This window comes from Oncorhynchus mykiss, chromosome 5 (assembly GCF_013265735.2).
Source record: "Oncorhynchus mykiss isolate Arlee chromosome 5, USDA_OmykA_1.1, whole genome shotgun sequence".
NCBI classification, from domain to species: domain Eukaryota; kingdom Metazoa; phylum Chordata; class Actinopteri; order Salmoniformes; family Salmonidae; genus Oncorhynchus; species Oncorhynchus mykiss.
In genome coordinates this window covers 2,866,140-2,878,410 of record NC_048569.1, presented here as the reverse complement: position 1 = coordinate 2,878,410, position 12,271 = coordinate 2,866,140, and the positions used below count along the sequence as shown (strand labels likewise).

Here is a 12,271-nt window from a genome sequence, read left to right as displayed (position 1 = left end):
CATGCGCCAAATACAAGATGTGTAGACCTTACGGTGAAATGCTTACTTACATGCCCTTGTAAGGGAGATAGCAGTCTATGACTGGAGTCTTTAACAATTGTTTGGGCCTACATATAAAACCGCCTAGTATAGAGGTCCTGGATGCCAGGAAGCATGGCCCCAGTGATGTACTGGGCTGTAGCACTACCCTCTGTAGAGCCTTACAGTCGGATGCTTAGAAGTTGCCATACCAGGTTGTGATGCAACCCGTCAGGATGCTCTCGATAGTGCAGCCGTATAATTTTTCAAGGATCGGAGGACCCATGCCAAATATTTTCCCTCTCCTGAGGGGGAACAGGCGTTGTCGTACCTTCTTCACGACTGTCTTGGTGTGTTTGGACCATGATAATTTGTTGGTGATGTGGACACCAAGGAAATTGAAACTCACGACCCGCTTCACTACAGCCCTGTCAATGTGAACAGGTTGGTGTCCTGGCACCACACTGCCAGGTCTCTGCCCTCCTCCCTATTGGCCATCTCATCGCTGTCTGTGATCAGGCCTACCGCTGTTGTGAAGTCAGCAAACTTAATGATGGTGTTGGAGTCGTTCCAAGCAGTCGTAGGTGAACAGGGAGAACAGGAAGGGACTGAGCACGCACCCCTGAGAGGCCCCCGTGTTGAGGATCAGCGTGGCAGATGTGTTGCTACCTACCCTTACCATCTCGTCATCAAGTCCAGGATCCAGTTGCAGAGGGAGGTGTTTAGTCCCAGGGTCCTTAGCTTAGTGATGAGCTTTGAGGGCACTATGGTGTTGAACACTGAGCTGTAGTCAATGAATAGCATTCTCACATAGATGTTCCTTTTCTCCAGGTGGGAAAGGGCAGTGTGGAGTGCAATAGAGATTGTGTCATCTGTGGGTCTGTTGGGGCGGTTGGCACATCCTTCCCTCCCTCCCTCCCTCCCTCCCTCCCTCCCTCCCTCCCTCCCTCCCTCCCTCCCTCCCTCCCTCCCTCCCTCCCTCCCTCCCTCCCTCCCCCCCTCCCTCCCTCCCTCCCTCCTTCCCCTCCTCATGGTTCAGCGTAGCTCTGATGCAGGTTGTGACAGTCTCTCCCTTTCTGTGGGATAGAGACCATGAAACATTAATCAGCCTCTTAGCCACACCACTTATGTCATGATCTCTCTCTCTGCTCTGACCCAGACCCAACCAGTGGACTATTTACAGCTGACCCCAGTAACATTATACTCTTAGAGAAGAAGGTGCTATCTAGAAGGTTCTTCGGCTGTCCCCATAGGAGAACCCTTTGAAAAACCCTTTTGGTTCCAGGTAGAACCATTTGGGGCTCCATGTGGAACCAACCCTACAGAGGGTTATACAAAAGGGTTCTACCTGGAACAAAAAGGGGTTCTCCTTTGGGGACAGCTGAAGAACCCTGAAGAACCCTTTTTTCTAAGTGTACTGTACATCTCTATTTCTCTCTCTCTCTTTGTCTCTCTATCTATCTCTGTCTCTTTTTGACTCTCTCTCAATCTATCTCTCTCTGTCTCTCTCTCTCCACCTCCACCCCTATATATCCTCTCCTCCCTCCTTTCTTTCTTCCCCTCTTTATTTTATGCTCCATCTCTTTATTTATTAAATGAACACCAAGATAAGCGACACAAAGTATAGTAACGCGAGACCATCAACTAACAAAAACAAGATCCCACAACAGAAAGTGGGAAAAGGGCTACCTAAGTATGATCCCCAATCAAAGACAACGATAGACAGCTGCCTCTGATTGGGAACCATACTCGGCCAAAAACATAGAAATTGACAACATAGAATGCCCACCCAAATCTCACCCTGACCTAACCAAATAGAGAAATAAAATGGCTCTCTAAGGTCAGGGCGTGGCTCTCTAAGGTCAGCCCCCCCCCCCCCATCCCAAAGGTGCGGACTCCCGGCCGCAAACCAAACCCTATAGGGGAGGGTCCGGGTGTGCATCTACCCTCGGTGGCGGCTCTGGTTCTGGACGTAGCTCCCGCTCCCTACGCTGATCCCTCCTCTTCTGTGGAACCGGACCGTGACTCGTTTCCGGAGACACCGGACCGTGAATCGTTGCCGGAGGAACCGGACAGTGGGTTATTGCCGGAGGCTCCGGACTGGGGACCCCCGCTGGAGGCTCTGGACTGCAGCTTGTCGCTGGAGGCTCCGGACTGCGGACCGTCGCTGGAGGCTCCGGACTGCGGACCGTCGCTGGAGGCTCCGGACTGCAGACCGCCGCTGGAGGCTCCGGACTGGGTGCCGCCGCTGGAGGCTCCGGACTGGGGGCCGCCGCTGGAGGCTCCGGACTGGGGGCCGCCGCTGGAGGCTCCGGACTGGGGGCCGTCGCTGGAGGCTCTGGACTGGGGGCCGTCGCTGGAGGCTTCGTGCCATGTATCGTCACTACAGGCTCCGGGCCATGGGTCATCACTGCACGCTCCAGGCCATGGATCATCTCATGAGGCTCCGGGCCATGGATCATCACTGGAGGCTTCGTACGTGGAGCTGGAACAGGTCTCACCGGACTGAGGAGACGTACTGGAAGCCTGGTGAGTGGAGCTGCCACAGGGCTTACCAGGCTGGGGAGACATAGTGGAGGCCTGGTACGTGGAACCGGAACAGGTCTCACCGGACTGGGGAGATGCACTGGAAGCCTGGTGCGTGGAACAGGCACCGGATACACTGGGCCGTGGATGCGCACTGGAGGTCTCGAGCGTAGAGCTGGCACAACCCGTCCTGGCTAGATGCTTAGTTTCGCCCGGCAAATGCAGGGTGCTGGCACAGGATGCACTGGGCTGTGAAGGCGCACCGGAGACACAGTGTGCAGAGCCGGCGCCGGATATCTTGGGCCAAAGAGACGCACCGGAGACCAGGAGCGCTGAGCCGGCACAATCCGTCCTGGCTGAATGCCCACTCTAGCACGGCAAATGCGAGGAGCTGGCACAGAGCTCACCGGGCTGTGAATGCGCACTGGAGACACCGTGGACATCACCGCATAACACGGTGCCTGACCAGTCAGACTCTCCCCACGGTAAGCACGGGGAGTTGGCTCAGGTCTAAACCCTGACTCCACCAATCTCCCCATGTGCCCACCCAAAATTTGTTTTGGAGCTGTCTCTCGGGCTTACGTCGTTGCCGTGACTCCTGGTCTCGTCGCTGTTCCTCCCTCGCTGCTTCCATCTGTTCCCATGGGAGGCGATCCCTTTTCGTCCAGGATCTCCTCCCACGTCCAGGATCCTTTGCCGTCCAGGATGTCCTCCAATGTCCACTCCTCCTGGCCACGCTGCTTGGTCCGTTTTTGGTGGGATCTTCTGCTACGTCCGTTGTTAGTGGTAGAATGACCCGGACCAAGGTGCAGCGTTGTAGGCGTACATTTTCTTTATTAAATGTTTGAGTACTTGAATACAGCACTAGGTAGACGTAGTGAGTGTTTACTGACTATTTGTTTCCAGAGAAATGAAAAGTTCTGCTTTGAACACATTGTTTAGTGATAGCATAACATCCAGCTAGACATTAAGAAATACTTCACGATCGCAGATACACAGACAAATGGCACCATATTCCCTTAATATTGAACTACTTTTGACCAAGTGAACAGATTTGGTAACTAATGTTGTTATGCTTCAACAGTGATGTAAAAAGTAAAACAAAGACAATAAAAATAGTGCTGTTAGGTGAATTAGAAGCAGTGCAGTAGAGCTTTGTAAACACAAAGGGAGTAATGAAGTGTTAAGAGTCCGACGCAGTCCTGCACAAATCTAAGTAACATATTTTTTTAAATCCCATCACAATCTGTCAATTTAAGCAGTTTAATCCACCTATGTCGTCCTTCCGCATTTACAGTGGAAATTTGTAAAGCTACAGCGCTGTTTGTCAGACAAAAAGTCCAAACTAATATGACCTCACACGATGGCGTTCTCCGTTTTGCTCTACGACCTGCATAACTGTCATGGGACTCAGCTGAAGGTAACCCATACAAATGAATGGAAGAATTGAGATTTATATAGATAATTAACCTTCATCTGAATGTAACCCATACACTTTTTTCTTTATTTTATTTCACCTTTATTTAACCAGTTGAGAACAAGTTCTCATTTACAATTGCGACCTGGTCAAGATAAAACAAAGCATTGCGACAAAAAACAACAACAGAGTTACACATAAACAAACGTACAGTCAGTAACACAATTGAAAAGTCTATATACAATGTGTGAAAATGGAGTAAGGTGTCATGTACTGTCATGTTGTCTTGTCTCTGTCCTTTCCCTTCACCCTGTCTCCCTCTGCTGGTCGTGTTAGGTTACCTTTTCTCCCCCGCTTTCCCCCAGCTGTCCCTTGTCTCCTCTAACTACCCATTCACCCCGTTCCCCACCTGTTCCCTTTTTCCCTCTGATTAGGTCCCTATATCTCTCTCTGTTTCTGCTCCTGTCCTTGTCGGATTCTTGTTTGTTTGTGTCATTCATGCCTGAACCAGACTGTCATCATGTTTGCTGTAACCTTGTCCTGTCCTGTCAGAATCTGCCGGTCCATCTGAGCCTACCTATGTTTGGTAATTAAAGAAGCTCTGTTTAAGTTGATTCGCTTTTGGGTCCTCATTCACGCACCGTAACAGAAGAATCCGACCAAGAATGGACCCAGCGACTTCGGATCCTCTCCACTCAGCCGTCGAGATCCAGGGAGCGATGCTAGGCAGACACAAGCAGGAATTGTCTGCTGCTTGACATGCCGTTGAGACCCTGGCCACCCAAGTCTCCAACCTCACAGAACAGGTTCACCATCTCCGCCTCGATCCACCGGCCACTTCCAGGGCTTTCGAATCTCCGGAGCCCAGAATCAATAACCCGCCGTGTTACTCTGGGGAGCCCACTGAATGCCGCTCGTTCCTCACCCAGTGTGATATTGTGTTTTCTCTCCAGCCCAACACTTACTCCAGGAGCACTGCTCGTGTCGCCTACGTCATATCTCTCCTTATTGGACGGGCTCGTGAGTGGGGCACGGCAATCTGGGAGGCAAGGGCTGAGTGTATTAACCAGTATCAAGACTTTAAGGAGGAGATGATACGGGTTTTTGATCGATCTGTTTTTGGGGAGGAGGCTTCCAGGGCCCTGTCTTCCCTATGTCAAGGCAATCGATCCATAACAGACTACTCTATTGAGTTTCGCACTCTTGCTGTCTCCAGTGGCTGGAACGAGCCGGCCTTGCTCGCTCGTCTTCTGGAGGGTTTCCGCGCAGAGGTAAAGGATGAGATTCTCTCCCGGGAGGTTCCTTCCAGCGTGGATTCCTTGATTGAACTCGCTATTCGCATTGAGCGACGGGTTGATCTTCGTCACCGAGCTCGTGGAAAGGAGCTCGCGCTCTCCGTCGCCTCCCTCTCCGCATCACTACCATCTTCCTCTGCCGGCTCGGGTGCTGAGCCCATGCAGCTGGGAGGTATCCGCATCTCGACTAAGGAGAGGGAACGGAGAATCACCAACCGCCTCTGTCTCTATTGCGGTTCCGCTGGTCATTTTGTCACTTCATGTCCAGTAAAAGGCCAGAGCTCGTCAGTAAGCGGAGGGCTACTGGTGAGCGCTACTACTCCTGTCTCTCCTTCAAGATCCTGCACTACCTTGTCGGTCCATCTACGCTGGACCGGTTCGTCAGCTTCCTGCAGTGCCTTAATAGACTCTGGGGCGGAGGGCTGTTTTATGGACGAGACCTGGGCTCGGGAACATGACATTCCTCTCAGACAGTTAAAGGAGCCCACGGCCTTGTTCGCCCTGGATGGTAGTCCTCTCCCCAGGATTCAGCGTGAGACGCTACCTTTAACCCTCACTGTTTCTGGTAATCATAGTGAAACCATTTCTTTTTTAATTTTTCGTTCACCTTTTACACCTGTTGTTTTGGGCCATCCCTGGCTAGTTTGTCATAATCCTTCCATTAATTGGTCTAGTAATTCTATCCTCTCCTGGAACGTCTCTTGTCATGTGAAATGTTTAATGTCTGCTATCCCTCCTGTTTCCTCTGTCTCTTCTTCACAGGAGGAGCCTGGTGATTTGACAGGGGTGCCGGAGGAATATCACGATCTGCGCACGGTGTTCAGTCGGTCCAGGGCCACCTCTCTTCCTCCACACCGGTCGTATGATTGTAGTATTGATCTCCTTCCGGGAACCACCCCCCCCCCGGGGTAGACTATACTCTCTGTCGGCTCCCGAACGTGAGGCTCTCGAAGATTATTTGTCTGTAGCTCTTGACGCCGGTACCATAGTCCCCTCCTCCTCTCCCGCCGGAGCAGGGTTTTTTTTTGTCAAGAAGAAGGACGGGTCTCTGCGCCCCTGCATAGATTATCGAGGGCTGAATGACATAACAGTGAAGAATCGTTATCCGCTTCCTCTTATGTCTTCAGCCTTCGAGATCCTGCAGGGAGCCAGGTTTTTCACTAAGTTGGACCTTCGTAACGCTTACCATCTCGTGCGCATCAGGGAGGGGGACGAGTGGAAGACGGCGTTTAACACTCCGTTAGGGCACTTTGAATACCGGGTTCTTCCTTTCGGCCTCGCTAACGCTCCAGCTGTCTTTCAGGCATTAGTCAATGATGTCCTGAGAGACATGCTGAACATCTTTGTTTTCGTTTACCTTGACGATATCCTGATTTTTTCACCGTCACTCCAGATTCATGTTCAGCACGTTCGACGTGTCCTCCAGCGCCTTTTAGAGAATTGTCTTTTTGTGAAGGCTGAGAAGTGCACGTTTCATGCCTCCTCCGTCACATTTCTCGGTTCTGTTATTTCCGCTGAAGGCATTAAGATGGATCCCGCTAAGGTCCAAGCTGTCATTGATTGGCCCGTCCCTAAGTCACGCGTCGAGCTGCAGCGCTTTCTCGGCTTCGCGAACTTCTATCGTCGTTTCATCCGTAATTTCGGTCAGGTGGCAGCTCCTCTCACAGCCCTTACTTCTGTCAAGACGTGCTTTAAGTGGTCCGTTTCCGCCCAGGGAGCTTTTGATCTCCTCAAGAATCGTTTTACATCCGCTCCTATCCTTGTTACACCTGACGTCTCTAGACAGTTCGTTGTCGAGGTTGACGCGTCAGAGGTGGGAGTGGGAGCCATCCTTTCTCAGCGCTCCCTCTCTGACGACAAGGTCCACCCATGCGCGTATTTTTCTCATCGCCTGTCGCCGTCGGAACGTAACTATGATGTGGGTAACCGCGAACTGCTCGCCATCCGGTTAGCCCTGGGCGAATGGCGACAGTGGTTGGAGGGGGCGACCGTTCCTTTTGTCGTTTGGACTGACCATAGGAACCTTGAGTACATCCGTTCTGCCAAACGACTTAATGCGCGTCAGGCGCGTTGGGCGCTGTTTTTCGCTCGTTTCGAGTTCGTGATTTCTTATCGTCCGGGCTCTAAGAACACCAAGCCTGATGCTTTGTCTCGTCTCTTCAGTTCTTCAGTAGCCTCCACTGACCCCGAGGGGATTCTCCCTGAGGGGCGTGTTGTCGGGTTGACTGTCTGGGGAATTGAGAGGCAGGTAAAGCAAGCACTCACTCAAACTCCGTCGCCGCGCGCTTGTCCTAGGAACCTTCTTTTCGTTCCCGTTCCTACTCGTCTGGCCGTTCTTCAGTGGGCTCACTCTGCCAAGTTAGCCGGCCACCCTGGCGTTCGGGGTACGCTTGCTTCCATTCGCCAGCGTTTCTGGTGGCCCACCCGGGAGCATGACACGCGTCGTTTCGTGGCTGCTTGTTCGGTCTGCGCGCAGACTAAGTCCGGTAACTCTCCTCCTGCCGGCCGTCTCAGGCCGCTTCCTATTCCCTCTCGACCGTGGTCTCACATCGCCTTAGATTTTGTCACCGGACTGCCTTCGTCAGCGGGGAAGACTGTTATTCTTACGGTTGTCGATAGGTTCTCTAAGGCGGCTCATTTCATTCCCCTTGCTAAGCTTCCTTCTGCTAAAGAGACGGCACAAATCATCATCGAGAATGTTTTCAGAATTCATGGCCTTCCGTCAGACGTCGTTTCGGACAGAGGTCCGCAATTCACGTCTCAATTTTGGAGGGAGTTTTGCCGTTTGATTGGGGCTTCCGTCAGTCTCTCTTCCGGCTTTCACCCCCAGTCTAACGGTCAAGCAGAACGGGCCAATCAGACTATTGGTCGCATCTTACGCAGTCTTTCTTTTCGCAACCCTGCGTCTTGGTCAGAACAGCTCCCCTGGGCAGAATACGCCCACAACTCGCTTCCTTCGTCTGCGACCGGGCTATCTCCTTTTCAGAGTAGCCTCGGGTACCAGCCTCCGTTGTTCTCATCTCAGTTCGCCGAGTCCAGCGTCCCCTCCGCTCAGGCTTTTGTCCAACGTTGCGAGCGCACCTGGAAGAGGGTCAGGTCTGCACTTTGCCGTTATAGGGCGCAGACTGTGAGAGCTGCTAATAAGCGTAGAACGAAGAGCCCTAGATATTGTCGCGGTCAGAGAGTTTGGCTCTCCACTCAGAACCTTCCCCTTAAGACGGCTTCTCGCAAGTTGACCCCGCGGTTCATTGGTCCATTCCGTATCTCTCAGGTCATTAATCCTGTCGCAGTGCGACTTCTTCTTCCGCGATATCTTCGTCGCGTCCACCCGGTCTTCCATGTCTCCTGTGTTAAGCCCGTTCTTCGCGCCCCCGCTCGTCTTCCCCCCCCCCCCCCATCCTTGTCGAGGGCGCACCTATCTACAGGGTCCGTAAAATCTTGGACATGCGTCCTCGGGGCCGTGGTCATCAGTACCTAGTTGACTGGGAGGGGTACGGTCCTGAGGAGAGGAGTTGGGTTCCCTCTCGGGACGTGCTGGACCGTGCGCTGATTGATGATTTCCTCCGTTGCCGCCAGGTTTCCTCCTCGAGTGCGCCAGGAGGCGCTCGGTGAGTGGGGGGGTACTGTCATGTACTGTCATGTTGTCTTGTCTCTGTCCTTTCCCTTCACCCTGTCTCCCTCTGCTGGTCGTGTTAGGTTACCTTTTCTCCCCCGCTTTCCCCCAGCTGTCCCTTGTCTCCTCTAACTACCCATTCACCCCGTTCCCCACCTGTTCCCTTTTTCCCTCTGATTAGGTCCCTATATCTCTCTCTGTTTCTGCTCCTGTCCTTGTCGGATTCTTGTTTGTTTGTGTCATTCATGCCTGAACCAGACTGTCATCATGTTTGCTGTAACCTTGTCCTGTCCTGTCAGAATCTGCCGGTCCATCTGAGCCTACCTATGTTTGGTAATTAAAGAAGCTCTGTTTAAGTTGATTCGCTTTTGGGTCCTCATTCACGCACCGTAACATAAGGAGGTAAGGCAATAAATAGGCCATAGTGTCAAATTTATTACAATTTAACAAATTAACACTGGAGTGATAGATGTGCAGATGATGTGCAAGTAGAGATACTGGTGTGCAAAAGAGCAAAAAGTAAATAAAAACAAAATGGGGACGAGGTAGATAGATTTACAGATGGACTATGTAGTTGGATGAGCTATTTACAGATGGGCAATGTACAGCTGCAGCAATCGGTAAGCTGCTCAGATAGCTGATGTTTGAAGTTAGTGAGGAAGATATAAGTCCAACTTCAGCGATTTTTGCAGTTTGTTCTAGTCAATGGCAGCAGAGAACTGGAAGGAAAGGTGGCCAAAGTAGGTGTTGGCTTTGGGGGTGACCAATGAGATACACTTGCTGGAGCGCATGCTACGGGTGGGTGTTGTTATGGTGACCAGTGAGCTGAGACAAGGCGGAGCTTTACCTAGCAAAGACTTATAGATGACCTGGCGCCAGTGGGTTTGGCAATTAATATGTAGCCAGGGCCAGCCGACAAGAGCATACAGATCGCAGTGGTGGGTAGTATATGGGGCGTTGGTGACAAAACGGATGGCACTGTGATAGACTGCATCCAGTTTGCTGAGTAGAGTGTTGGAGGCTATTTTGTAAATGACATCGCCGAAGTCGAGGATCGGTAGGATAGTCAGTTTTACGAGGGTATGTTTGGCTGTGTGAGTGAAGGAGGCTTTGTTGCGAAATAGGAAGCACATTCTAGATTTCATTTTGGATGGGATATGCTTAATATGAGTCTGGAAGGAGAGTTTACAGTCTAGCCAGATATCTACGTATTTGTAGATGTCCACGTATTCTAGGTCAGAACCGTCCAGAGTAGTGATGCTAGTCGGCGGGTGGGTGCAGGCAGCGATCGGATGAAGAGCATGCATTTAGTTTTACTAGCGTTTAAGAGCAGTTGAAGACCACAGAAGGAGTGTTGTATGGCATTGAAGCTCGTTTGGAGGTTAGTGTCCATAGAAGGGCCAGATGTATACAGTATGGTGTCGTATGCTTGGAGGTGGATCAAGGAATCACCAGCAGCAAGAGCAAAATCATTGATATATACAGAGAAAAGAGTCAGCCCGAGAATTGAACTCTGTGTTACCCCCATAGAGACTGCCAGAGGTGGGGAGGCTTGGGCAAGTAGCTGCGGGGGGTGCAGAGCTGTTGGCCGGGGTTGGGGTAGCCAGGAGGAAAGCATGGCCAGCAGTAGAAAAATGCTTCTTGAAATTCTCGATTATCGTGGATTTATCGGTGGTGACAGTGTTTCCTATCTTCAGTGCAGTGGGCAGCTGGGAGGAGGTGCTCTTGTTCTCCATGGACTTTGCAGTGTTCCAGAACATTTTTTGATGCACATTTGGACGCACAAATGCACATGCAGGATGCACATTTCTGTTTGGAAAAGCTAGCCTTTGCTTTCCTGCCTGACTGTGTGTATTGGTTCCTGACTTCCCTGAAAAGTTGCATATTGCGGGGAATATTCGATGTTAGTGCAGTATACCACAAGATGTTTTTGTGCTGGTCGAGGGCAGTCAGGTCTGGAGTGAACCAATGGCTTCATCTGTTCTTAGTTCAACATTTTTTGAAAGGGGCATGCTTATTAAAGATGGTGAGGCAATTGCTTTTAAAGAACAACCAGACATCCTCTACTGATGGGATGAGGTCAATATCCTTCCAGGATACCCCGGCCAGGTCGATTAGAAAGGCCTGCTCGCTGAAGTGTTTCAGGGAGCGTTTGACAGTAATGAGTGGAGGTCGTTTGACTGCGGACCCATTATGGATGCAGGCAATGAGGCAGTGATCGCTGAGATCTTGGTTGAAGACAGCAGAGATGTATTTGGAGGGTAAGTTGGTCAATCTATGAGGGTGCCCATGTTTACGGATTTAGGGTTGTACCTGGTGGGTTCCTTGATAATTTGTATGAGATTGAGGGCATCTAGCTTAGATTGCAGGGCGGCCCGGGGTGTTAAGCATATCCCAGTATAGGTCACCTAGTAGAAAGGACTCTGAAGACAGATGGGGGGAAATCAATTCACATATGGTGTCCAGGGCAGAGCTGGGAGCTGGGGGGGGGGGGGGGGGGGGTCTATAACAGAAGGCAACAGTGAGAGACTTATTTCTGGAGAGATTAATTTTTAAAATTAGAAGCTAAACTGGAGAAATATATAGATATTAAATCTTCATCTGAAGGTGACCCATACAAATGAATGGAAGTATGGAGATATACTCTCTATATATATAGATATTAACTTTTGATCTGAAGGCAACCCACATCCCTCCGTCAGTCTCACTGTCCTGTTAAAACAACCCACATCCCTCCATCAGTCTCACTGTCCTGTTAAAACAACCCACATCCCTCCATCAGTCTCACTGGCCTGTTAAAACAACCCACATCCCGCCATCAGTCTCACTGTCCTGTTAAAACAACCCACATCCCTCCATCAGTCTCACTGGCCTGTTAAAACAACCCACATCCCTCCATCAGTCTCACTGTCCTGTTAAAACAGCCCACATCCCTCCATCAGTCTCACTAGCCTGTTACACGGGGGGCCTTAACCCTCACACCCACAGCTAGGAGAGTATGTTGCCTGGAGGGGAGAATGGGAGTGAGGGGGGAAGGGGGAGGGGGAATGGGAGGTAGGAGGAAAGGGAGGGATGGAGAAAGGGGGAATGGGAGGAATGCAGAAAGGTAGGGAGGGGGAAGGGATTGAGGGGGAAAGGGAGGGAGGGGGAAGAGATTGAGGGATAGAGAAAGGGAGGGATGTGGAATGGGAGGGAGGGTGAAAGGGATGGAGGGTGAAAGGTTTGGAGGGGTAATGGGAGAATGGGAGGGAGGGTGAAAGGTTGGGAGGGAGGGTGAAAGGCATGGAGGGGTAATGGGAGAATGGGAGGGATGGTGAAAGGGATGGACAGGTAATGGGAGAATGGGAGGGAGGGTGAAAGGGATGGAGGGGTAATGGGAAAATGGGAGGGAGGGAGAAAGGG

At 51.3% G+C, this 12,271-nt stretch overlaps 1 protein-coding gene across 1 annotated transcript in view; it reads right to left on the bottom strand.

The window, feature by feature from the left end:
- LOC118964552 (ciliary neurotrophic factor receptor subunit alpha-like) overlaps positions 1-12,271 on the bottom strand; it is a 361,591-nt gene that overhangs the window by 138,878 nt on the left and 210,442 nt on the right. The gene's annotated exons all lie outside the window — the stretch shown is intronic.